The following is a 24,857-nucleotide window of genomic DNA, read 5'->3' as shown; positions in this document are numbered from 1 at the left end:
CACCATACAGATGTCTTACCTAAATCATTTTGCAATTCGTTTTGGTCATCTGATGACTTTACAAGACGGTAAATGACAGCATTATCCGCAAACAATCTAAGACGGCTACTGAGATTGTCTCCTATATCGTTAATATACACTCCTGGAAATGGAAAAAAGAACACATTGACACCGGTGTGTCATACCCACCATACTTGCTCCGGACACTGCGAGAGGGCTGTACAAGCAATGATCACACGCACGGCACAGCGGACACACCAGGAACCGCGGTGTTGGCCGTCGAATGGCGCTAGCTGCGCAGCATTTGTGCACCGCCGCCGTCAGTGTCAGCCAGTTTGCCGTGGCATACGGAGCTCCATCGCAGTCTTTAACACTGGTAGCATGCCGCGACAGCGTGGACGTGAACCGTATGTGCAGTTGACAGACTTTGAGCGAGGGCGTATAGTGGGCATGCGGGAGGCCGGGTGGACGTACCGCCGAATTGCTCAACACGTGGGGCGTGAGGTCTCCACAGTACATCGATGTTGTCGCCAGTGGTCGGCGGAAGGTGCACGTGCCCGTCGACCTGGGACCGGACCGCAGCGACGCACGGATGCACGCCAAGACCGTAGGATCCTACGCAGTGCCGTAGGGGACCGCACCGCCACTTCCCAGCAAATTAGGGACACTGTTGCTCCTGGGGTATCGGCGAGGACCATTCGCAACCGTCTCCATGAAGCTGGGCTACGGTCCCGCACACCGTTAGGCCGTCTTCCGCTCACGCCCCAACATCGTGCAGCCCGCCTCCAGTGGTGTCGCGACAGGCGTGAATGGAGGGACGAATGGAGACGTGTCGTCTTCAGCGATGAGAGTCGCTTCTTCCTTGGTGCCAATGATGGTTGTATGCGTGTTTGGCGCCGTGCAGGTGAGCGCCACAATCAGGACTGCATACGACCGAGGCACACAGGGCCAACACCCGGCATCATGGTGTGGGGAGCGATCTCCTACACTGGCCGTACACCACTGGTGATCGTCGAGGGGACACTGAATAGTGCACGGTACATCCAAACCGTCATCGAACCCATCGTTCTACCATTCCTAGACCGGCAAGGGAACTTGCTGTTCCAACAGGACAATGCACGTCCGCATGTATCCCGTGCCACCCAACGTGCTCTAGAAGGTGTAAGTCAACTACCCTGGGCAGCAAGATCTCCGGATCTGTCCCCCATTGAGCATGTTTGGGACTGGATGAAGCGTCGTCTCACGCGGTCTGCACGTCCAGCACGAACGCTGGTCCAACTGAGGCGCCAGGTGGAAATGGTATGGCAAGCCGTTCCACAGGACTACATCCAGCATCTCTACGATCGTCTCCATGGGAGAATAGCAGCCTGCATTGCTGCGAAAGGTGGATATACACTGTACTAGTGCCGACATTGTGCATGCTCTGTTGCCTGTGTCTATGTGCCTGTGGTTCTGTCAGTGTGATCATGTGATGTATCTGACCCCAGGAATGTGTCAATAAAGTTTCCCCTTCCTGGGACAATGAATTCACGGTGTTCTTATTTCAATTTCCAGGAGTGTAGATCAGGAACAATAGAGGGTCTATAACACTTCCTTGGGGAACGCTGGATGTTATTTCTGTTTTACTCGATGACTTTCCGTCTGTTACTACGAACTGTGACCTTTCTGAAAGGAAATCACGAATCCAGTGGCACAACTTAGGCGATATTCCACAGGCACGCAGTTTGGTTAGGAGACGCTTGTGAGGAACGGTGTCGAAAGCCTTCTGGAAATCTAAAAATATACAATCAATTTGACATCCCCTGTCGACAGCACTCATTACTTCCTGAGTATAAAGAGCTAGTTGTGTTTCGCAAGAATGATATTTTCTGAATCCGTGCTGACTACGTGTAAATAAATCGTTTTCTTTGAGGTACTCCACAATGTTCGAACACAGTATATGTTCCAAAACCCTACTGCAAATCGACGTTAGTGATATGCGCCTGTAATTCAACGGACTACTCCTACTTCCCTTTTTTGGGCATTGGTGTGACTTGAGCAATTTTCCAGTCTTTAGGGATGGATCTTTCTGTGGGCGGGCGGTTGTATATAATTGCCAAATAAGGAGCTATTATATCGGCATATTCTGAGAGGAACGTGACTGATATACAATCTGGACCGGAAGCCTTGCTTTTATTAAGTGATTTAAGCTGCTTTGCGACACCGAGGGTATCTGTTTCTATGTTTATCATCTTGGCAGTTGTTCTTGATTGGAATTCAGGAATATTTACCTCGTCTTCTTTGGTGAAGGAGTTTCGGAAAATCATGTTTAATAACTCTGAGGGTATGGTGGGGTTTTCGGCGGGAATTTGAGGAAAAAATTTCTGAGAATGAACGTTAGGAGTATTGTATAGCAGTGAATCATGGACAGCGTGAAAACAGGAACAGAAGAAAATTGAAGAGTTTGAGATGTGGTGTTGCAAAAGTATGTTGAGAATTAGGTGGAATGTTAAGGTAAAGAATTAGGGAGTACTCCTTGAGGAAAGGTACATATGGAAAATGCTGACTAGAAGATGAGACAGTATGATAGAGCATGTGTTAAGACATAAGGAAGAATTTTCCATGGTACTAGAGGAAACTGTGAGGGGTAAAAACTATAGAGGAAGACATAGACTGGAATACATCCACCAAATAATTGAGGCTGTAGAATGCAAGTGCTACCCTGAGATGAAGAGACTGGTACAGGAGAGGAATTCGTGGAGAGCCGCATCGGACCAGTCAATAGACTGATGAGTCAAAAATAAAAAGAGACAAACGGAAATGGCAGGCAGAGTATGATGGGCGTGCTGCAGTGTTAGTTATTTAGCGGATTGTGTTTGTTCAAATGGTTCAAATGGCTCTGAGCACCATGGGACTTAACATCTGAGGTCATCAGTCCCCTAGAACTTAGAACTACTTAAACCTAACTAACCTAAGGACATCACACACATCCATGCCCGAGGCAGGATTCGAACCTGCGACCGTAGCGGTCAGGCGGTTCCAAACTGAAGCGCTTAGAACCGCACGACCACACCGGCCGGCAATTGTGTTTGTGCAGGTGGCGTTATGGCTATCGAGACGTTTGGCATCTCCCGATGTTGCCCCATGCGACGGGCGGTGTGTGTTTGTGTTTGTGTGTGTGTGTGTGTGTGTGTGTGTGTGCCTGTTTGTGTGGCAGCGGCCAGACCTGCACTTCTGGCATCAACAGCAACGACGCTCAGGGGACGAGTCTCATCAACGCTCTCATTAAGTGCCTAGTCTGGAACCTCCAGCTAAATTCTCAACTATTGAGCCTCGATGGGAAGTGTAGTCTCTGCAGTCTCGGAGTAAAGTCTCACTCTAGGACGATCTCTCTCCTAGCTCACTGCAGAGATCTCTCTCTGGGTGTGGTCTTGCATCAGAATGGCCTACTCATGTACACTTTCTGGCTAATCAAATTACTTTTCAACATCGTCCTTAGCTGTTGCTTACCGCCCTCAATTCCCACGGTAGAAAGACTACGCATTCCCTCGCTTGGCTAGCAATCGTCTGACAAAGTGCCTGTTGGCTTCTGTCTCAGGTTCTTCGGCTGACGTTTGTTTGATGATTTACCTGATGTTTTGCCACTACGAGTTGCTGGCATTGCCCAAGTTTCACCCTCCATTGCTGGTGGTGAACTGGAGTTGACCTCACGTCTGCAGATGTGTACGTGGTACGCCAACTTTGAAGGAGTTTTCCGTTGGCATTTACGCTACAGTTCTCCAGCGCAGCATGGGAGTTCAGGATCCGTTCATACTTGTGTATTTCTATTGCTTCCCTGAGCAGACGGGTGCGATAGCTCTTCTTTACAGCAAGAACTTGCGAGCTGGCGAATTTTGCTACGTGGTCGGACTCAAAACGCGTGCTTCACCACAGCCGACCCCCTGCCCCAACCTGCGATGCCGCTTATGTTTGGTGATCCTAGTGTTGATTCATCGTCCAGTCATTCCAACATAAACTTTTCCGCATGTACATGGTGTGCGGTATGTTTCGGACATTGCGCATGGGTTTGTTTTCTCCTTTGTCGATATGAGACACTCTTTGATCCTATTTGTCGGTTTGTAAGTAGTCTTTACATTGTGTTTGCGCAATATACGGCTGATTCTGTCCGTTACAGTGGGAAAATGTGAAAGGCCTTTCCTGACATTTCTTTTTCCTATATGTCACTACGACGAATGTTTGATTTTGTGACACTTCTTACGTAACTGATTAAGTACCCATTGCTCCTCAGGATGCTTTCCGTGCGTTGCATCTCTCGTCTGAGGCGCTGCAGCTCACTTATTCGTCTTGCTTGCGTTACGAGCGTATTAATCATGCCTCTTTTCCTGGCTCAAGTTGTGATTTTACAGTTTGTGTAAGTATCAGTCCGTGTGTGCCAGTTTTCGATACACGCTGCGTCCCAGATTTTCATCATCTCTCGTGACCAGTACATCTCGAAAGGGTAAGCGTTGGTCCTTCTCTTCCTCCTTCGTAAATTTTATGCATGGAGGTGGTTCAGATGTCTTAGGAAGTCACAGAGCTGTTTCTGACTGTGGCTCCATAAACGAAGGTATCGTCTACGTATCTGTACTACACCTTACGTTTACGATATGCCAATCCCAGTGCCCGTGCATTGAAACGTTCCGTGTAGAAATTGGCCACCACTGGGCTAAGTCGACTACACAAGAAACCTTCCAACTGTTCGTAGAAGTTGCCATTCCACATAAAGTAGCTCGTGTTGAGACATGTATGAAAGAGCTTGATACTGTCTAGCGAAAAAATGGAATCTGTACTCCAGGGAGTCACTGAGTGACTACTTAGTAAACAAAGAAGCACTGTCGAAGCTGACCAGGATGTCGTTGTTTTAGTTTCTTCGGCTTCTCGGTGAAATGTTCTGAGTCCTTTATGTATTATGTCAGTCATTCGCACAGGCGGCTGGAGAAGGGAATCCAAGTGTTTCGCCAGTTTATACGTCGGTGAGCCAGGAGCGATAACAATCGGTCTTAGTGGCACATTGTTCTTTTGGGTCGTTGGTAGTCCATAGAGCCGAGGTGCCAGGACGTTTGTGTTGCGCAGCTTCCTCTGTATGTCGACCGTCAGAGAAGACGCCTTGATTAACCGATTCGTATTCCGTGTGCATCCGTGTTCTAGGGGAGCCGGTACGGTAGCTGAGCGTATTCGGCCAGATCGTTAGGTGGCCTCTGTAATAAAAAAAAAGGAGTGAAGCGATCAACGCTGAACTTGAACAGGTATCTGGGGACGTCCGCCCCAAAGAACTGCAACGAACAATAACAAACAAAATGAGATTAAGAAGAAAGGGGGTAGCAACTTTCAATAGTAATTTAAAAAATTCGCGGTCCTGGATTAGAAACCCGCAACCTCTTAAATTTTGATTAATAATCAGCATTGGCGGCCGAAGTCTTCCGGCGTAAGAAGACATCCTCATTCTGCCAACGGCCTTGTCAAAGAGGGCGGAGCAGAGAACAGAGGTTCAGGACACCCTCTTGTATTTGGGGTAGGAAACTGCCACTAAAGTTGGAAGAATCAGCATTGATTAACGGCATGAGGATGTAGAAGGCAATGGAAACCACTGCATTAAAGACACACAACGTGTATCCACAGGATATGTGGCCTGTAACTGAAAAAGTATCATGATGATCTCTGCATTGGCAAAAGACTCCTGAATAGTCCCCCATTTGGATCTCCGGGAAGGGACTGCCAAGTGGGAGGTGACCATGACAAAAAGATTGACTAACCAACGATAGAATAACGTCCCACGAGTCGGGGCGTGGAATATCAGAAGCTTGAACGTAATAGGGAAGCTAGAAAATCGAATCTAGAAAATTTGAAAAGGAAAATGGCTAGGCTCAATCGAGATATAGTCGAGGTCAGTGGAATGAAATGGAAAGAAGACAAGGATTTCTGGACAGTTGAGTATAGAGTAATATCAACAGCAGCAGAAAACGGTATAATGGGAGTAGCATTGGTTATGAATAGGATGAATAGGAAGGTAGGGCAGAGTGTGTGTTACTGTGAACAGTTCAGTGATAGGGTTGGTCTTATCAGAATCGACAGCAAACCAACACCGACAACGACAGTTCAGGTATACATTTCGACGTCGCAAGCTGAAGAGATAGAGAAAGTATATGAGGATATTGCAAGGGTAATACAGTACGTAAAGGAAGATGAAAATCTAATAGTTGTGGAGGACTGGAATGCAGTTGTAGGGCAAAGAGGATAGAAAAGGTTACATAAGAATATGGGCTTGGGACAAGGCATGAGAGAGTAGAAAGACTGAGTTCTGTAATAAATTTCAGGTAGTAATAGCAAATACTCTGTTCAAGAATAACCAGAGGAGGATGCATATCTGGAAAAGGCCGGGTGATACGGGAAGATTTCAGTTAGATTGCATCGTGGTCGGACAGAGATTCCGAAATCAGATACTGGAATGTAAGGCGTACCCAGGAGCAAATATAGACTCAGATGACTATCTAGTAGTGATGATGAGTAGGCTGAAGTTTAAGAGACTAATCAGGAAGAATCAATATGTAAAGAAGTGGGTTACGGAAATACTAACAAATGATGAAATACGCTTGAAGTTCTCTAAAGCTACAGATACACCAACAAGGAATAGCTCAGTAGGCAGTACAGTAAAAGAGCAATGGACATCTCTAAAAAGGACAATCACAGAAGTTGGAAAGAAAAACATAGGTACAAAGAAAGTAGCTGCGAAGAAACCATGGGTAACAGAACAAATACTTCAGTTGATCGATGAAAGAAGGAAATACGAAAATGATCAGGGAAATTCAGGAACAGGAAACAAAAGTCGCTGAGGAATGAAATAATCAGGAAGTACAGGGAAGCAAGGGTGGTAACATTAAGAGTGCAAGGAGAATTACACTGTTAAATGCTGAGGAGGGAGCGGATTGGTGGAAAGAGTACATTGAAGACCTCTATTGGAGAGGGGAGGGGGATTTGTCAGGTGTGACAGAACAAGAAACAGTTGATTTAGAAGAGATAGGGGATCCAGTATTAAAATCAGAATTTAAGAGAGCTTTGGAAGGCTTAAGATCAAATAAGGCAAAAGGGATAGATATTACATCACAATATCTAAAACCACTGGAGGGAGCGGCAAAAAAAAAAAAAAAAAAAAAAAAAAAAATGACTATTACGTTGGTGTGTAGAATGTGTGAGTCTGGCGATGTACCAACTAACTTTTCGGAAAAATATCATCCACACAATTCCGAAGACTGCAAGAGCTGACAAGTGCGAGAATTATCGCGCAACCAGCTTAATAGCTCATGCATCCTAGTTGCTGATAAGAATAATATCCAAAAGAATGAAAAAGAAAATTGGGAATGTGTTAGGTGACGATCAGTTTGGCTTCATGAAAAGTAAAGGCGCTAGAGAGGCAATTCTGACGTTCCGGTTGATAATAGAAGCAATGCTAAAAAATCAAGACACGTCCAGAGGATTTATTGACCTGCAAAAAGCGTGCGTTAATGTGAAATGGTGCCAGATGTTCGGATTATAAGAAAAATAGGGATAAGATATAGGCAGAGACGGGTAATATACGATATGTACAAGAGCCAAGAGGGAATACTAAGAGTGGAAGACCAAGAACGAAGTGTTCGGTTTTAAAATGGTGTAAGGCAGTAATGTAGCCTTTCACCATTAGTGTTCAATCTGCACATCGAAGAAGCAATGATGGAAATAAAAGGAAGGTTCAGGAGTGGGATTAAATTCAAGCTGAAAGGATAGCAATGGTACGATTCGCTGATGGTACTGCTATCCTGAGTGAAAGTGAAGAAGAATTTCATGATCCGCTGAATGGAATGGTCTAATTAGTACAGAATATGGATTGAGAGTAAATCTAAGAAAGACGAAAGTAATGAGAATTAGCAGAAATGAGAACAGTGAGAAACTTAACATCAGGATTGATGTTCACTAAGTAGATGAAGTTAAGGAATTCTACTACCTGGGTAGCAAAATAATCAGTGACGGACCGAGCAAGAAGGGCGTTAGAAACAGACTAGCAATGGCAAAAAAGGCATTTCTGGCCAAGAGAAATCTACTAGTATCAAACATAGGCCTTAATTTGAGGAAGACATTTCCTTGAATGTATGTTTGGAGTACAAAATTGTATGGTAGTGAAACATGCACTGTGGGAAAACCGGAACAGAAGAGAATCGACGCATTTCAGCTGTGGTGCTACACACGAATGTTGAAAATTTGGTCTACTGATAAGGTAAGGAATGAGGAGGTTCTGTGTAGAATCGGAGGGAAAAGAATGTGTGGAAAACACTTTCAAGGAGAAGGGACAGGATTATGGGACATCTGTTAAGGCATCAGGGAATGACTTCCATGGTAGTAGAGGAAGCAGGGCAAAAACTGTAGAGGAAGACAGAGACTGGAATACATCAATCAAATAACTGAGGACGTAGGTTGTAAGTCCTAGAGATGAAGTGGTTGGCGCAGAAGAGGAATTCATGGTGGGCCGCAGTAACACAGTCAGAAGAATTATGATTCGAGATAAAAAAAAAAAATATTAGTGTGACCCGTTGCGCCGGATCTGTGGCTAGTTTTCGGTAAGTCGTCGGATCTAATAGTCCCGGGTCTTCTGCTCATAATGTTCGGCCTTTATAACGACAGTCGCGTTTCTCTTGTCGGCAGGTAGTACCAATATGCTCTTGTCGGCGTTGAGATTCGTGATAGCTTTTAACTCTTCTTTCTTTCAGTTGTAAGCTTTGCTCGGCGCAGTATCCTGGCGGTTTCACTGAGTATTTCCTCAGCTCTTTCACAAGGAAGGATCCGAATGGCCGCTTCAGTATTAATAATGCTGTCCTCCAAAGGAATAGCTCTCGGGATGATAGCAAAATTACCTTATTTTTGAAGGACACACTGTTCCTCTATAGTAAATTGTTGTCCAGTGAGGTTGATAACTGTTGATACGACCCTATACTCATATGACCAGACATAATTGCTTTATTTCAGTTTTACTCCATTGACCCCCCACTATATCTAAAGTGAGCCTTGGTGTTTCCCTTTTCAGATTTTCTAGGTTCCCTATCACGTTCAATCTTCTTACAGTCCACGCCCCTATACGTAGAATCTTTTTCTCATGGTCACCTCCTCCTTGGCAGTTCCCTCCCAGAGATCCGAATGGAGGACTATTCCGGAATCTTTTGCCAATGGAGAGATCATCAAGACACTCTTTCAGTTATAGGCTATATATAATTTATCTTTAATGCAGTGGTTTCCATACCATTTTCCATCCTCATGCCGTTGATTATTGCTGATTCTTCCGCCTTTTAGGGGCAGTTTCCACCCCAAGGGCAAGAGAGTGCCCTGGACCTCTGTTCACTTTGCTGACTCTGTGACAAGGCCGTCGGTAGAACGAGGGTGACTCCTAATACCGGCAGTCTTCGACCACCTTTGCTGACGATTTTTGTTCAACATTTAAGCAGTGACTGGGTCCGAATCGGGGACCCAGGACGTTTTCTGTTTACCATCCAAAGACGTACAAGTCAACGTACTGAGGAAGTGACAGAATTTTGAATTTTTAGCGCACACGCTCTTCGAGTTAGAATGTGAAATTGTTCTTGATGAATAAAGTCCGCTGCAGTTAGCACCTGAAGAAAGGATTAGTGTCCTGAAACAGGGTTCTTGGACATGCCTTTATCCAAATAAAGGAACTTGTAAATTACAAATGCAATGGATTTTATTCATCATGAACAATCCAAGTAACAGTTGTGGACGTCCCACTAAGAATACAGAGGCCATGGTACAACTGTCCCAAGAATCGGTACTGAGAACGTGACTGGATGGTGGTAACTAATTCATATTCTGTTACTAGTATATCCACTCCCCTAGTTACATCTTTTTTTTACCATGTATGTAGGTTTATAAGTTTATAATTTAAGCTCTTCAAGCACAGAAGCTGACCGCTACGGCCGCGGGTTCGAATTCTGCCTCCGGCAAGGATGTGTGTGATGTCCTTAGGTTAGTTAGGTTTAAGTAGTTCTAAGTTCTAGGGGACTGATGACCTCAGCTGTTAAGTCCCATAGTGCTCAGAGCCATTTTGAACAGAAGCTGACGAATGTTTGTTCAGTATGACTGTGCCGTCCGCTTCAATTTTGGTTCTGACCTTAGGTACCGACAAAATGTTTACTATGTGGGTTCTCAGTTACAGGATACGTACATGAACTATTTTCCCAAGATTCATGGGGTGTAGTTCACCAATATGCTTACCCTGCTTGTTTTGTTATCACAACAGCACGTAAATATTATGTCTTGAAGTTCCAGGATATCTGATGGCAGAAGCCGAAACGCATAATATTGAGCTGATAATGACATTTGTCTATCAGTCAGTGACTTCACTCTCAGCGACCTATCTAGCATTTTGCAGACTGCAATGTCCTTAATTTTAGATACACGTAATAAGGACTTGTATCAGTTGAATTATACATATTGGCATATTTTATTGTTGAAGACGGCTTACTGTGTTTTGATGTATTTGCAGACGCCGAAAGATCACTCACTGGAAGCGGGGGAGACCCTGCAACACTCGACTGTCCCGTAGCCGAACGTAGCTTTGCGCTATCAGCCGCGGGTAATGAAACAGCGTGAAGGTCCTACGCACGAGGAGCACAAGTATGCGGAATGGAGAGAGACGCAATTGCAGATAAGTCTTCCACGTGCATCCGCGACATCTTTTTTGCCCGACAGTCCTCTTTATTCTGTAGTTACAGCTAGCCGTTCTACGCTTGTCAGTCCACTTGACTGCTTTCTTACATTCTTATCTTCTTACCGCTAAGGAAATGAGCTATCTTCTTCTATGTCAATTTTACGCCCATGCCTTGCATCCTTTACTGCTGAACCTGGATCTTGAGTGACTGAAACGGTGTTGTTGTACTGAGGCGCGGCGTCTCCCCTTCCTCACCGTAAACTGAAAAGCCAAAACATTACGATCACCGCCACCGCGACGCTCGATGGCGTCTGGTGGCGTTGGGGCCATGTGACGCTGTAACAGCAGTAAGAGGAGCTGACTCGGACGAGGGATCACACTAGCGAAGATATGGGCTGCAAATGGGGAAATCCATTGAGACAAGCGACCTAGCAAAGTGCGATTATTATTATGCAGAGCCATAATATTTTGGCTCATCAGTATATGCGGGTGAGTCAATTGAAAACCTTAAATTTGTAATAACAAATCGAAATTTCGCGCTGTTATCCTGTAAGTTGGTAAGTGTGCTACAAACAGGGTGCAGAATGGTCTGTAGGTGGCAGCATAGTGCAGATCCACACATACCGTCGCAGTATCAGTATAAAGATGGCCGCCCCACTTGCGACTTGCACCAGGGAAGATCAGCGTTCTGTTATTCGGTTATTGCGTAGTGAAGGTGTGAAACCTATTGAAATTCATCGACGAATGAAGGTCCAGCACGGTAATGCATGTTTGTCACAGCAGCAAGTCTACGTATGGAGTAGGAAGTTCGCAAATGGTGTGACTTCAGTGGAAGATGCTCCTCGTCCAGGTCAGGCACAACGAGTTGTGACTCCACAGAACATTGCAGCAGTTGAAGCCATAGTGAAGGAAAACTGCCGAGTGACACTGAATGACATTGCAGTATGTTTAAATATTAGTCATGGGGCAGCACACCACATTGTGCATGATGTGCTCCAGTTTCACAAAGTGTCTGCAAGATGGATGCCACGGCAGCTGACTTCTGAAATGAGAGTACGACGTGTTGATGCTTGTGAAGAACTTCTTCTGCGCTTTGAACGAGAACGTGATGGCTTTCTTGCTAGAATCGTTACTGGGGACGAAACCTGAGTTCACTTCCACTAACCGGAAACGAAGAGAGCAAGCAAGGAATGGCACCATTCCTCATCACCAAAACCAAAGAAGTTTCCAACAGAACCATCAGCAGAGAAGGTTATGCTGACTCTCTTTTGGGACGAAAAAGGCGTCATTTTAGAGCATTACATGCCTAGAGGGACCACTGTCACCAGTGCATTATGCAAAGATCTCCTAAAAAAATCATCTGCGGCCTGCAATCAAATCAAAGCGACGTGGATTGCTATCAGCAGGTGTCCTTTTGCAACATGACAATTCAAGGCCTCACACTGCCCGTACAACAATTGCAACAATCACAGACCTGCATTTTGAGTGTCTTCCTCATCCACCATACTCGCCAGACCTTGCCCCAAGTGATTTCCATATGTTTGGACTACTCAGAGACGCAATGGGAGAAAAGAAGTTCCGTTCTGATGAAGAGGTACGCCACGCGGTGCATGAGTGGTTGCGCGGACTACCAAAAGAATTTTTTTCTAAAGGAATTTATGCACTTTGTAAGCGCTGGAGGCCTTGCATCGAGCGTGGGGGAGATTATGTTGAAAAGTGATACAGCTTTGTACCACTTCTGCACAATAAATAATATTTAAAAAAGTATTTAAGGTTTTCATTTGACACACCCTAGTATATTCCAATAAACATGGTGGAATATACACGGTGTCCACAAAGTCTCGCTACCAATCGAAAAAAATCATAACTTGGAAGCTACAAAAGACACAAGCATCACTATCTGTCATAAAGGGTTCAGTAGATCTCAAAGCTTTTTTCTGTTGTGCCAGAATTGTAATGTATGCCCCACTTGTCGCTCGTACAACATCAAGGCGATACTCGAGTTCTGGGCACACACGTCAGCATTGCAGCATCAACAGTTCAGATTGTTTTATTCATTCGAGTAGTACGAATGGTGGAAGTGTCGTTGACTGGGGTTGCGTGCAAGCGTTCTTTGACGTAAACATACAAAAAAAGTCTAATGGCATGACGTCGGGAGAGTGCGGAGGTCATGCGATGCGACAATCTCTTAGGAAATGTGTTGTATTGCACAACTTGCACGTCCATACTCCAATATGAAGGTGACTCACCTTGCTGTGCGATGAATGACGGTTGCAGCTCTTCGACCCATCATAACAGGAACCTTTCGAGCCTGTTCAGATAAACATTTCCAATTATGCTTTTCTCTACGAAGAAAAATGGGCCTATTACCCTACCGTGCATTTGGCAACGCCAAACATTAAACTTGGTGCTATCACAAGTTGGTTGGTTGGTTGGTTTGGGGAAGGAGACCAGACAGCGTGGTCATCGGTCTCATCGGAATAGGGAAGGATGGGGAAGGAAGTCGGCCGTGCCCTTTCAGAGGAACCATCCCGGCATTTGCCTGGAGTGATTTAGGGGAATCACGGAAAACCTAAATCAGGATGGCCGGACGCGGGATTGAACCGTCGTCCTTCCGAATGCGACTATCACAAGTGTGTTCACGTGTGTTGTGTGGGTTTTCGGAGTCCCGGATCGTAATGTTTTTTTTTCTTTATTGAGTTTCGATTCCCCCTGAAGGGGGCGGGCTGGCAGCAGCTTATTACGCCGCTCTTCAGCCTACAGAATTTGTTTTAAAAAGATGAAGATAATAAAAAATAACAGTTGGCGATAAAATCGGTGACTTTTTTTTTTTTTTTTGATCGTAATGTTGCGGCGATTTATATGTCTAGAAATGTGGAGCGTTGATTCATCTGAGAACAGCCCTTTTTCAGCTAGTCATTGTCTGCACAGAATACGCAGATGTGTACTGCTGAGGACGATGGTTTACCTGCAATGTTTGGACTATTCGCACTTTGTACGCAAAGAGGCGTAACCCCTTATGTAACAATTTATGGGCAGTTGGTCTTGTTTACTGCAGTTCGTGTGATGCGCGGCGAACAGATGTCAGGGGCTGTGCTGAAACGCAGCCTACCTACTCTGTCAACACATGCTCGAGACACAGGGGGACGTTGACTGTCTCTTTAATGTTTTTGATCCACCTCATAACGCTTGTTTTTGCCGGTGGTGCTTTCCCGTGCAGGCGTCGGTAATTCTGCAGTACCGTTACACAGATTCGGATTCTGCATACTAGGTGACCATTGCACCTTCTACTGGTCTGCCGCCATTTTGCTACATTCTAAGTCAAATCTGCGACAAAAGAACAAAGAAGAAGAAAAAAGCTTTGAGGGCTACTAAACGTTTCACAATAAGCCAAGATTCTCTGTCTCTAATAGTTTACAGATTACGATTTTTTAATATGACAGCGGGCCTTAATGGATACCCTATACTCGCGATACATTCATCAGGAAAAGAAGTTGTGAATTCAAAGAAGAAACCTTTTTTTTCAGAAGCGTATCACACACAATTACATAATGTGGGCTGACTACCCATGCGGACAACAGCACACAACCATAAAGAATGCTGCTTTCCACGAGCGACCTGGAGCCATTGTTGACTGTGCTACCTGGAAGATTATGGAATCTAATTTGGTTTGTTCTCCAGAGACAGGATCTCAGTGTGGAATCCGAATTTTATTGCAATGTCGTTTACGCCCAATCTCGTGCAACTTGGGAGACAGCAAGAGAGATCATCAGTGCTTCTGACGTTGCCAAATTCTGGACTATAGGTATGTGTGATTTGTGCTCTTTATATTTTGTCATAAAATTCTCCTGGCTTACAGGCCGCGTCATATTTTAGAACGATGTGCCAATGTCTCCTTCATTGCTGCAAGTAGCTTTCATCATAGTACGTAATAAGAAGCGATATGAAATAGGGTGATTACGTAAGACCAGTTTTCGGGAAAGCGAGTGGAAATCATATTTGTTAAAGGGTTGTGATCAAGTGCTGTGCATCTTGTAACGACCAAAGGGTAATTTTCTGTCTTCCAAATTGACTATCGATGCTGGTGTCTGTCCCTGTGTTAATAAATTCCTTGATACCACTTTTTGTCAATACTTGTGTAATTTTCGGCTTTTGACGAGGCACTGCCTTTTATTGTATTAATTCATTAATTCAGTTCCTTTGTTCTAGTGCATAGTTATGAAAATACTCAGTATGCTTTTTGTAAGAAAATATACACACCCTGAAACACTAATTAATGGAACTTATATTTCCCACTAAAGTATGAATCTCTATTTCTCTGATGTACAAAATTAATGTCGCAGAATCGATCATCGTAACTTCCTTCGAAAATAGTCTCTGACTTAGGGGAGTCTTTGGTAGTCAGTTGTTACCATGTCGCTACGGTCGCAGGTTCGAATCCTGCCTCGGTCATGGATGTGTGTGATGTCCTTAGGTTAGTTAAGTTTAAGTAGCTCTAAGTTCTAGGGGACTGATGACCTCAGCAGTTAAGTCCCATAGTGCTCAGAGCCATTTGAACCATTTTTTTTTTGTTACCATGTGGCGGCGGTAAATCTGTGATAAGTTACGATTATGGCTCCAGTCAGTTAAGTTTCGTCCTGTTTTGCGGAATAATGTCGTTTATTAAAAATAAGAATCAAATTTGAAGGATTGTGTGATCGAAGGCTTGACAAGTATTTTGTTTGGATTCAAGAAAGACGGCGAAAATAAATCAGCAACAGTAAAGAAAATTAGTATTTCAGTCATTTAAAAATCACAACCTAGACGAACAATTAAAAAAGTTTTAGTAAATGAATTTCAGCCCCTGGACACTGAAGCCATCAAACAAAAAGATAAGCACAGATCGATGTTTCCTGTAACTATCATTTCACTGGATGGTTTTTATCTTGCAAAAACAGGGTGATCTGATAATATGCAAGATGGGTAATTTTTTCGCAATTATTGTCAGTGAACTATTGTGGAAGGTAGATTCTAATATCTAAGAGAATTCGGATACGAAACTCTAGGACAGTCAAATCGATTGTTCCACTGTTTGGAGTCCTTATCAAGTGGGCATGACGACAGACATCGAAAGAATTCAGATCAGTGCTAAAATCGTAACAGATCGGTATAATTAATACAAAAGGCTGAAACTTCCTGGCAGATTAAAACTGTGTGCCCGACCAAGACTCGAACTCGGGATCTTTGCCTTTCGCGGGCAAGTGCCCCATGTCTCCGCAGTATCCTTTCTTTCAGAAGTGCTAGTTCTGCAAGGTTCGCAGGAGAGCTTCTGTAAAGTTTGGAAGGTAGGAGACGAGATACTGGCAGAAGGAAAGCTGTGAGGACCGTGCGTGAGTCGTGCTTCGGTAGCTCAGGTAGTAGAGCACTTGCCCGCGAAAGGCAAATGTCCCAAGTTCGAGTCTTGGTCGGGCACACAGTTTTAATCTGCCAGGAAGTTTCATATCAGCGCACACTCCGCTGCAGAGTGAAAATCTCATTCTGAATACAAAAGGCTGATAGTAATGGTTAGAGAACTTAAAACGGAAACCTTGTAAAAAAGGCGACTTAGTTCTCGGGAAAGCTGTTGGGTCAATCTAGAGAACATATATGAGAAGAAGACTGTGCAACCAATATGCTTCTACCATAGTGTATGTGGCGTAGGGTTTTTGAAAATAAGATAGGATGGACTAGGGCACGTGCAGAGGCGTATAGACGGCCTTTTTCACCTCCATGAATGAGTGAGTGAATGGATTAGGAACGAAAACCGATGATATTAGTACACTGTGGCCTCCGCCATTCACTATATAGTGGCTCCTGTAGCATACCTGACACGTAAATGCACGTCGAGGGCATGTTCTAAAATGATGCACACGCTCCAGGTATCTTTACCCGACCCTCCTCTCCACCACTTCTTTCTTCTCACTTATCTGTTATTACAACTGTGGACGAAATAAACAAAAAATCAATTTTTTTGGTGGCTATAAACATACACGGGATACGACTGAGTGATGGTCGTGGGGTGGAGGGAGGGGGGATGGTTCCAGACATACTCCACGCCTGTGGCGCCAAATCAGGTAAAGCGGCCCTAGACCGCCCGGTCAGGTTTGAGCTCGTTGGGAGCTGACCTCGGCGCAGCCCGCGTGGCGGTTTGGCGTCCTCAGGAAGGCTTCCGGAGACGGCGGCACGTGTGTTGGCAAAAGTAGGCCAGCGGCGGGTCACTGGGGCGCCGCCACGTGCGACTATCGATCGCAGCCACGCCCAACGCTCCCAGACCTGGCCCACGTGCCCAGCGATCCAAGGAACCGCCAAACAAAAGAGCCACGCGGCCGACGCCACTCCATCCAAACTTCTTCGTCGTAGAAGCAGTAAGAGCGTGAATAGCTTCGCCTTTATCTCGGAGCCCTCACGGATTTGGGAGAACGGATCAAAAAGGAACAGCAGTAACTTCTGCGTGTATGTGGACCTTTGAATTCTTGAAACTACTTTGCGAAACAATGACACAACCATGTATCTAACACGAATAACGTGTAGGACGTCGCTTTAGCATTTTGCAAGGAAGGATTTCCGTTACGTTCCGATACCCCGAAGATGGAAATGTGTTTATGTGGTTTATGAAGGAAACTTCCCAAAGGTGGTGGAACCAAGCAGTGCTCAAAGGTGTGACACAGGAGGCAATTGGAAACCATTGCTTTACTTGAAGTGTGACCACAGGAGATTGAAAGAACATCGTTGCTGCACCTCGATAGATGAGAGAACAACAACCTCTGTGAGATGTGGCAATGCGCGGTTAAGCATCTTTGGGCTCAACAGTGAGTTATACGCATGCTTGCTTTTGAGCGCACGCCATCGCCGCAGCCGTTAAAATGGTGGCTCAGCTGTGGTACGTCGAGAACACACGGTCGGAGAAAGCATTCAAAAATGGTTCACATGGCTCTGAGCACTATGGAACTTAACTTCTGAGGTCATCAGTCCCCTAGAACTTAGAACTACTTAAACGTAACTAACCTAAGGACATCACACACATCCATACCCGAAGCAGGGTTCGAACCAGCGACCGTAGCGCCTAGAACCGCTCGACCACACCGGACGGCGGAGAAAGTATTCGAAAGCAATCCAAACACTGTAATGAAGTTTGTGGTTATATTTCGGAAGGAAACTGTACAATAATTCACAAGCAGTAAATGTCGTCCAAGAGTGAAGCAGTTATGAAACATGAAGTTTACTCGAATCTCACAGCATGATTTTGTTACTACGGTTCAATAATATCTTTAGAGAAGGGATATAATAAGCTAATAGTGGCATCTCAATCCATACTGCTTAGCGAATGAATTCAACCCCTCATCGAATAAAACTAATTATGAAGCAATCCAACATTGGCAATGGGAGGAGTAATTGTCAAGGAACTGAGAAAGCAAGAGAGAAAAAAAAAAATACTTCGCCGTTCAGATCTCCAGGTGGGTACTGCTCATGAAGGTGAGAAGCACAAATGAAAAACATTCTACAAATCTGAGATGTTTAAATTTGTAGGGAAACTGGAGAATATGTAAAGAGAAATAGCCAAGCCGTAGTCAGTCGTACGAAAACCCGGCAGGGTAGCCGAGAGCGCTAACGCACTTCTTCCTGGACTCGGGAGTGCGCGCTGGCCCCGGATCGAATCCGCCCAGCGATTTAACGATGATGGCCAGTGTGCCGGCCTGCCTGTATGTGGTTTTTAGGCAGTTTTCCACATCCCGCTAGGTGAATGCCGGGCTGGTCCCCACGTTCCGGCTCAGTTCCACGGCTCACAGACATCTGAACACATTCGCATTATTCCATGGATTACACTAGATGCAGACAGTTGAGGTACACTAATTCCTTCCCAGAGGGGTATGGGGTGGCGATGGGAAGGGCATCTGGCCACCCCTTAAAATTAACATGCCACATCCGATTAACCAGCAGATCCTGCAAGTCGGGATCAATGCTTGGAAACACAGAGAGAGAGTCAGTCGTACTAAAGACTAGTGAAGCAAAATGGAACGAGGACACAGACTTCCAGGGAGATAGTTTTACTGGCTGAATTAATAAAATGTAATGTAGGTGTTCGTTTTTTCCGCGCGCTATACGAGATTGGAATAATAGAGAACTGTGAATGTGGTTCGATGAACCCTCTGCCAGGCACTTAAATGTGATTTGCAGAGTATGCATGCAGATGTAGATGTAGAAATAGATAAACTACAGGTACGGATTTCTACCTGGATATGGAGGGAAAAAGGTCTTTCGAACGTGTGTGCGAAAATGTATCGTTTCCACCTCGTGCCGTGTGTTGCTTGTGTGTTGCAGACTGCGCGACTGGCACAGCGTTCTGTAAGCACCAGAATGGTCCGGTATTCATGTCAGCAACATGCCGAGAGGCGTTTGTGTACGGCCAAACAGATGGAAACGGTCGAGAGACAGCAATGCTACACCAATACATATTCCCTCACAGACACCAACCACATCACACAACAATTCAAGCCCATTTTGAGCGTTTGTGTGATCGTGGGTCCTTTCAAACGAACGTTCAAAGAGCCAGCGAACTGTAATTGCACCAGATTTTGAGGACCGGGTTCTGCCTCTCGACAGTTTGCATCTGCTTGGCCGTACACAAACACCATCTCAGCTTGTTTCCGACAAGAATACCGGACCATTCTGCTGCTTATACACTACTGGCCATTAAAATTGCTACACCATGAAGATGACGTACTTCAGACGCGAAATTCAACCGACAGGAAGAAGATACTGTGATATGCAAATGATTAGCTTTTCAGAGCATTCACACAAGGTTGGCGCCGGTGGCGACACCTACAACGTGCTGGCGTGAGGAAAGTTTCCAACCGATTTCTGATACACAAACAGCAGTTGACCGGCGTTGCCTGGTGAAACGTTGTTGTGATGCCTCGTCTAAGGAGGAGAAATGCGTACCATCACGTTTCCGACTTTGATAAAGGTCGGATTGTAGCCTATCGCGATTGCGGTTTATCGTATCGCGACATTGCTGCTCGCGTTGGTCGAGATCCAATGACTGTTTGCAGAATATGGAATCGGTGGGTTCAGGAGGGTAATACGGAACGCCGTGCTGGATCCCAACGGCCTCGCATCACTAGCAGTCGAGATGACAGGTATCTTATCCGCATGGCTGTAACGGATGTGTAGCCACGTCTCGATCCCTGAGTCAACAGATGGGGACGTTTGCAAGACAACAACCATCTGCACGAACAGTTCGACGACGTTTGCAGCAGCATGGACAATCAACCCTCGGCTGCAGTTACCCTTGTCGCTGCATCACAGACAGGAGTGCCTGCGATGGGGTACTCAACGACGAACCTTGGTGCGCGAATGGCAAAACGTCATTTTTTCAGATGAATCCAGTTTCTGTTTACAGCATCATGAGGGTCGCATCCGTGTTTGGCGACGTCGCGGTGAACGCACATTGGATTGTGTATTCGTCATCGCCATACTGGCGTATCACCCGGCGTGATGGTATGGAGTGCCATTGGTTACACGTCTCGGTCACCTCTTGTTCGCATTGACGGCACTTTGAACAGTGGACGTTACGTTTCAGATGTGTTGCGACCCGTGGCTCTACCCTTCATTCGATCGCTGCGAAACCCTATATTTCAGAGGATAATGCACGACAGCATGTTGCAGGTCCTGTACGGGCCTTTCTGGATACAGAAAATGTTCGACTGCTGCCCTGGCCAGCACATTCTTCAGATCTCTCACCAAGTGCAAACGTCTGGCCAATGGTGGCCGAGCAACTGGCTCGTCACAATACGCCAGTCACTACTCTTGATGAACTGTGGTATCTTGTTGAAGCTGCATGGGCAGCCGTACCTGTACACGCCATCCAAACTCTGTCTGACTCAATGCCCAGGCTTATCAAGGCCGTTTTACGGCCAGAGGTGGTTGTTCTGGGTACTGATTTCTCAGGATCTACGCACCCAAATTGCGTGAAAATGTAATCACATGTCAGTTCTAGTATAATATATTTGTCCAATGAATACCCGTTTATCATCTGCATTTCTTCTTGCTGTAGTAATTTTAATGACCAGTAGTATAGTACGCTGCGTCAATCACACAGCTCGCACCACGCAAGGAACACACGGCACGTGTTCAGAGCAAATTTCATTCATCAGCGCCATCTGTCGTGAGAATGACGGAATTCCGGACACGTATTCATAGGACGTTTTCTCTCCATTTGCAGTCAGGAATATGTTCCTGCAATTTGTCGGATTTATTAATGTTCACCCTGCAGAGTAATGGCGGTCAAAGTGCGGCGCGCGGTGAGTATGCGGCACGAATCGAGTGGTCGTGCGGCCCGCGGTATTTTAAACAATAATATCCATCTAGCGACTAAGAGCCGAATCCTTAAAAGTCAAGTAATGTTAAGAGCTTCTCAAGTGAGTAGTTTTCCTGCTCAGTAGCAAAAAAATAGTACTTACAGAGACAGTAATGTTTTAAGATGTGTTTAATGTTAACAGACGTCGGTGAATTCGGCCGTGAGCCAACTGAAGTTGACCGCCAACCTCAACGGTTGAGTGGTGGGTAGCGCGGCCACTGTGCGGTTAGTGGACGTGAGAACGGGAATGTTTTTTTTTTGTTTTTTTTTTTCAGTGCTGGCAATATATGGACGCGTGGGACTCATACCGATCATCTGCTGTGTCACGGAAGTCACACGAATTCGTGAATGCTCATTTATAAAGACGATCAGCTTCAAGTGCGGTACATATTTGTAGCAAGGAATGTGAAACAAAATTGAGGCTATTATAATACAATGCCAATCTGTGGAAGAAAAATGATGTTCAAAACTTTAGTAAACATCTGTGGTCGTGTCTCCTACTTCATCATCCATTCAAATATAGGTGGAGCAACTGTTATTAAGCAATTAATCAGCCATTCACGCAGACAACGCAAAGACACTTATCAGGCAATTATAGTATCACAACTTTAGGGTCGCAGAGGATGGCAGCTATCTGAAGCAGAGAGCAGGCCAGAGGCCAACTTATCGCATCCTCACTGTAGCTCGTCTACTGAGGGCTCATAACATTCTGTATTATGTAAGTTACCAATTAATAATGAGATCGGTACATGTGCAGCTCGAGGTGCCATCTAATAATGTCAGTATTTGGCTCTTGAACAAGAAAGTTTGACAACCACTGTTATAGACTGGTAACAACAATAATGTAACATGTACCGGTATCATTACCAATACAGAGGTAGGTAACTTGATGAAGTATTTTGAACAACGCGGTGACGGAAGTATGCTTACGATCATTTTAACTACGTCAGCATCAATTACCAATACATAGGTTTACAGAATGGCATTGCAAGCATTATTGCGATGAGAATTTCGTAGTACGAGGCAAGGAATACTGCTACTTTGAAAGCAAAATAACGCATGACGAAAGAATCAAGGAGGACATAAGTAGCGGACTAGCACGGGTAAAGGGAGCATCTATAGTCAAAAAAGAACTTGTTAGTATGAAATATAGGATTTAATTTAAGGAAGAAATTTCTGAGAATCTACGTTTGGAGCACAACTTTATATGGAAATTTGTCATCGATAGTAGGAAAAGAGGAAAAGAAGAGCGTCGAAGCGTCTGAAATGAGGTGCAATAGACGGACACTGATAGCTAAGTGGGCTACTGATAGGAAATTACAATGTTCAGTAAAGAATCAGCAGGGAGAGGTATGTGTGGAAAATAGAAACTACTTGTACTGTAGGGAACCATAGAAGATAAAACTGTAGGGGAAGGCAGCCTGGAATGTATCCAACAAAAAATTGTTGAGGGTGTAGCAGGGTGTAAGTTGTACTCTGAGATGAAGAGGTTACCAGAGGGGAGAAACTCGTGGCGGGCACATCAAACCAGTCAGAACGCGAAAAAAAAAAAAAAAGATTGGCACCGTTTTAGCGGAGGGAATGGAAGATGAAGTTACTGACGAATGTTGTCTATGGGAAAGGAATGAGAGGGAAGAGATATTTTTGACAGTTGTGCCAGCTAATATCATTTCCCAGAGAAGTAGGCCTATACTTGCAAAAGACCACGAGACACATGGAGACATAAGTTAGACAAAGGTACAGAATTGAGAACCCAGGGGCAGAGACAGATTTAGATCATAAGATAGTAGTCTAGAACAAGGGTTATATTCTGAACTGGGATATTGAAAATTCAGGACAGATTGACAGAAAGTGGTAATCCGTGAACCAGTGAACTGCATCGATAGTAAGCATCGATAGTAAAGCATTAGAAGAGGAATGGAACAGAATAAAGAAAGAAATAAGAAGGCAGTGATGGAAACCATAGATAGAGTGAATTCTGGGTGACACTGCCAAAAGAAAATTAGTACACCTGGAAAGACGACGTCGATTTTGATCTGATAACGGCTTGTGCAAGCTGGTGGATAATAGATGTACTGATGATGGTTTCAACCTAGTCCGCCAACAGGTAGCGTAGTAGCGTAGCTACTAGAGCAATATTTGTTTCTACCATTTAATGGGGAATGATCACGCCAGAAGGTTTACTGTGGTGAAAACATGTGAACCAAGCAGGCAACCATACCACAGAGACGCACTCCTACTTCCTACTACTAAATGAGCGAGTTTGATAGTCAAATTGTGGCCTTCCTAGTGACAGAATAGGTTTTTCAGAACTGTCGCACAAGTTGCGTCAGTTGTGCAACGACGCTGGTATGAGTAGTCACGTGAACATTCTCACCCACGTAGACAAGTTTCTGTATGGCCATGCAGAGCAGACGCCCGCCAGGAAAGTCGTATTGTAAGGGCAGCAGCAGCAGATCGTACAGCTACCACAGCACAGAGAAGAGGACTTGTGAACCCAGACATGTCAACACGAACTGTTGCGTACTGGTTATTAGCAGTGGGACTTCGGGAACGCACACCTCTAACCTGCCTTCCTCTCACGCCACAGCATCGACGTGCACGACTCGACTGTTGCCGTCAAAGGATCGCTTGGAACATGGAATGGCGCACCGTGGTCTTCAGCGATGGAAGCAGATTCTGCCTGTGCGCAAGTGATGGTCGTTTGCGCGTATGACGAAGGCTTGGTGAGCACTGTCTCGAAGAGTGCATTTATCCGGCACCCACGGTCCCCACCCGAGAGCCAGCCGCTGTGGCCGAGCGGTTCTAGGCGCTTCAATCCTACTACGGTCGCAGTTTCGAATCCTGCCTCGGGCATGGATGTGTGTGATGTCCTTAGGTTAGTTAGGTTTAAGTAGTTCTAAGTTCTAGGGGACTGATAACTTCAAATGTTAAGTCCCATAGTGCTTAGATCCATTTGAACCCACCCGAGACCTTGGAGTCAGGGGTGCAATGAGCTAAATCTACATCTACATCTACATCCATACTCCGCAAGCCACCTGACGGTGTGTGGCGGAGGGTACCCTGAGTACCTCTATCGGATCTCCCTTCTATTCCAGTCTCGTATTGTTCGTGGAAAGAAGGATTGTCGGTATGCCTCTGTGTGGGCTCTAATCTCTCTGATTTTATCCTCATGGTCTCTTCGCGAGATATACGTAGGGGGGAGCAATATACTGCTTGACTCTTCGGTGAAGGTATGTTCTCGAAACTTTAACAAAAGCCCGTACCGAGCTACTGAGCGTCTCTCCTGCAGAGTCTTCCACTGGAGTTTATCTATCATCTCCGTAACGCTTTCGCGATTACTAAATGATCCTGTAACGAAGCGCGCTGCTCTCCGTTGGATCTTCTCTATCTCTTCTATCAACCCTATCAGGTACGGATCCCACACTGCTGAGCAGTATTCAAGCAGTGGGCGAACAAGCGTACTGTAACCTACTTCCTTTGTTTTCGGATTGCATTTCCTTAGGATACTTCCAATGAATCTCAGTCTGGCATCTGCTTTACCGACGATCATCTTTATATGATCATTCCATTTTAAATCACTCCTAATGCGTACTCCCAGATAATTTATGGAATTAACTGCTTCCATTTGCTGACCTGTTATTTTGTAGTTAAATGATAAGGGATCTATCTTTCTATGTATTCTCAGCACATTACACTTGTCTACATTGAGGTTCAATTGCCATTCCCTGCACTATGCGTCAATTCGCTGCAGATCCTCCTGCATTGCAGTACAATTTT

Source organism: Schistocerca piceifrons, chromosome 2 (genome assembly GCF_021461385.2).
Source record: "Schistocerca piceifrons isolate TAMUIC-IGC-003096 chromosome 2, iqSchPice1.1, whole genome shotgun sequence".
Lineage (NCBI taxonomy): Eukaryota > Metazoa > Arthropoda > Insecta > Orthoptera > Acrididae > Schistocerca > Schistocerca piceifrons.
Note: the sequence above shows the minus strand (reverse complement) of the source record.